Source organism: Dendrobium catenatum, unplaced genomic scaffold, assembly GCF_001605985.2.
Source record: "Dendrobium catenatum unplaced genomic scaffold, ASM160598v2 original_scaffold_186627, whole genome shotgun sequence".
Classification (NCBI taxonomy): Eukaryota; Viridiplantae; Streptophyta; class Magnoliopsida; order Asparagales; family Orchidaceae; genus Dendrobium; species Dendrobium catenatum.
Genome location: NW_021505045.1, coordinates 100308 through 104032, shown reverse-complemented (window position 1 = coordinate 104032; position 3725 = coordinate 100308). Strand labels below are relative to the sequence as shown.

The following is a 3725-nucleotide window of genomic DNA, read 5'->3' as shown; positions in this document are numbered from 1 at the left end:
TATGCAAGTGTTGATTTATCACCACTAAGAATTTTCCTAGTGATCGCATTATAGCTATTAAAGATATCACTAGTTTTAAGCAAGGATATTTACCTTTAAAATGTATAGGTGTTTCCCTCTTTAAAGGGCATAAGAAATCCTTTCTTTTTGATGATCTTATCACTGCCGTGCATAACAAGCCTAACCCTTAGGAGTTTAATTTTTTTATGTTTTGGTGGGAGATTGGTTTTGATCAAGAGTGTCCTATGCTCTTTGCCTATTTATATTTTTTAAACTATTCAACCTACTCTTACTATGTGTAACATAATTAAAATTTTGTTTAATAAGTTTTTTTGGAAAGGTAAAAGTGGTAATTCTAAAATTATCTGGACTACTTAGAGAAATTATTGCAATGTTTTGAAGGAAGCTTCTTTGGGGTGTAAGAATTTGGTGGATTTAACACATGCATTTTTTTTAAAATTATGGTTTAATTTTTGCAACAAAATTAGCCTTTAGTCCAAATTCATGACTACTAAGTATTGTGCTAGCAAACATCCGACTATTTGCTTTTATAAAAAAGGGGATTCGAGAGTTTGGAAAAAAATTATAAAATATCAAATGTAAAGCTGAACCTCATATTAGTTGGGGTATTGGTAGTGCTAAGTGATTTTTTTGGGACGATCATTAGTTGGGGAATTCATATGCTCAATACTTCTTCAACTGTCATTATCAAAGTTGACTCATTTATTAATAATAACTGTTGGGAATTTAATAAATTAGTTTAGGTTGTTCCTAAAGCTATGATTATTAAGATTTTTAAATTCCTTTAAATATTGATGTTGATTGTTTCCTATTATGCAATATGGCTAGTAATGTCCTTTTTAGGGTTGAGGATGCTTGGAATACTATTAGAACAAATAATAATGTCAATAAAGTTTTTAATATGATTTGGCATAAAAGCATTCATGCTACCAATTATACTTTTATTTGAAGAATCATACATACACATGTCCCTACATATGGGAATTTATTAAAAATAGGTTTTGCTTTGACTTCTAAATGACAATGTTGTTATCATGTGGAAAATATGCACCATGTGTTTATTTATGGTCCAATTGATGTTAAATGTGGATTTATTTTGAGGATAATTTTAAAATTAACAAATTTCATTCTAATATTTCTATCAAGGACATCCTCAATATGTGGTTCTCTAATTCAAAAGGCCATATTACCAATCTCATCCCTTCTCTTATTATGTGGTACCTCTGGTTTGCTAGGAATAATTCTCCTTTTTTATAATATTACTATGAAACATGAGCATATTATTAGGAACGTTAAAGACAAAGTGTGTAAATTATTCAATGTTAATATTTTGATAACTAAGAATTTTAAACAGAATTTTTTTGTTGCTAAAAGGATTTTGGCATTCCACGTGAACATAACAATATCAATGATACTCCTGTATTGCTTTATTGGTCCAAACCACCCTAAAATGTGTTTGAGCTGAGTACCAATGTTTCATTGAAAGATAGCTCTTGGGGTTGTTATGATATCATTAGAGATTCTTATGGTAATTTTATTATTTCTTATGTCCTTTACCAAAATGCTCTATTAGTTTTGTTGAACTATGTACTATTTTATATGGATTGAAATTGTGTCTTTCTCTCAGTATTGTTAGCATCTGGATTGAGGTTGATGCTATGTACATGGTCTTTTGTTTAAAATAAAGTGATGATAAGATTTGCGATCTTGAAGTATTTTACATTCTTAGGGAAATTAAGCAACTTTTGGTTTTCCTTAAAGCTAACTTGACACATGTTCATAGGGAAGGTAATGCTAGTGCTGATTGGTTTGCTAACCATGGTTATCATCTTAAATTTCTCACTGATGTCTCTTAAAAATACTTTCCTACATTTCTAAAGGGCCTTATTAGATTAGACAAGCTTGGTTTTTCTTATGTTAGAAAATACATTTTATTTCAGTTGGGATTGGTTGTATTGTGTCTGTTTTGGTGGTCACTTCTTTATGGTGATCTCTGATCTCCAATTGATGTTTGTACTCTTTATTTTATAGATGTTGTCTGTAGGGATGGTGGGGTTTTCTTTAGCAATGATTGGAAATTATTGAATTATGGCCATAGTCTCATATGTTTTTCATCTTGCCTAACTCCTTGCTTAGGTAGCAAGAGGGGTTATCAAGTTGTGCTTACTGGCTTGCTTCTGGATATCTTGTGTCTATGTAAGCAAAGTTATTGGGTTTTTTTGGCCTTATAGGGATTGCACTGACATTAATTGGCTTTATTTTTCTCAATAATGTATTTATATTATTTTATTCAGTGACAAAATCTCCAAAATATCATTTTTATTTTAGAAGGAAACTTATTACAATTAAAGTAGATAGTAATAGTTTGTTGTATATAAGCATACTTCCTCATCAATTCGACACTCTACTTTGTCACTTTTTTACTTAATAAGCATGAATACTTATGTATATTAAGTGGGGTTTATTATTATTTATATTAAAGAATACATAAGCATTATTTAGGGATGATACATCTCTAAATTTTTATATAATTCAAAATTTACTCCACAGCCCCATCAAGTTTTTGACATGGTTATTGGGAAAGTAATTTGCTTTTAGCAAACTTTAACTATATTATTAAATTAATTACATAATTAGACAAACTTGTATTTTTTATTTTATTTGTTTCATTTTATTTTTTTATTGTATATTCATGATTGCATGCTTTATAGACAAAGAAAGGAACTTTTATTTTTTTACTCTAAAATAGATAAAACTCTTCAAAAATTTTGAAAAATAAAAAAGATAGTAAAGTTGGTTGAACCTTTATTAGATCAAGATCAATCTAGACCTCATAGGAATTATGATAACCTTTTAGTAGATAGAATTCCTTATAGTTTAGTAGACCTGCAATCCTTGATAATAATTTTCAATCAAAACCTACCATAATTCAAAGGGTTTAAAATTCTCAATTTTAAGGAAAACTTGTTCAATATCTCCACTTATACTTAGTATGTTTCTTAAAAATTTGTATAACATTTAAGTATGAAGGTTTCAAGGATAATGCTATTAAACATAGATTCTTCTCATTTTCTTTAAGAGATAAAGCTAAGATGTGGTTGAATTTCTTACCCCCAGGCTCTATAACCACTTAGAATGTGTTTGATCATAAATTTCTTACTAAGTACTTCCCTCATTCAAAGATTGTTAAACTTAGAAATGATATCACTTCTTTTTCTCAATTTAAAGGAGAATCAATCTATGAGAGTTAGGGGAGATTTAAGGAAATACTTAAGAAATGTCCTCACCATAATTTACCTAATTTATTGGCTATTCAAATACTTTATAATTGATTAGTATGATCTCTTAGAATAATTGCAGATGTTGTAGCTAGAGGATCATTAATTTTTAAGCCATTTGCGGAAGCATATGAATTAATTGAGGAAATGGATACTAATAATTTTAAGTGGCCTACCAAAATGATAAATCCTAAGAGAGTAGAAGAAGTGTATAAATTTGATGCTTTGTCAATTTTTACTACACAAGTTATGATAATTTATAGGAAACTAGATAACTTAAATGTTAAAACTAGGAGACGTGGGTATAATAATATCAATATAGATCCTAGAAATTTAAGAGTTGTAGCATCCCTTCATGTAGCACTATACTTTCACATCATATAGTGCTGCAACTTCATCACTCGGATTCTAAACAACTTTATAATA

At 29.0% G+C, this 3725-nt stretch overlaps 1 non-coding gene across 1 annotated transcript; it reads right to left on the bottom strand.

Moving 5' to 3' along the window:
• Positions 1 to 3209: 3209 nt before the first annotated feature.
• Positions 3210 to 3316, bottom strand: LOC114578853. Its single transcript, XR_003699777.1, has one exon. It is a non-coding gene; the product is annotated as a small nucleolar RNA R71 (small nucleolar RNA).
• Between the last annotated feature and the right edge of the window lie 409 nt (positions 3317 to 3725).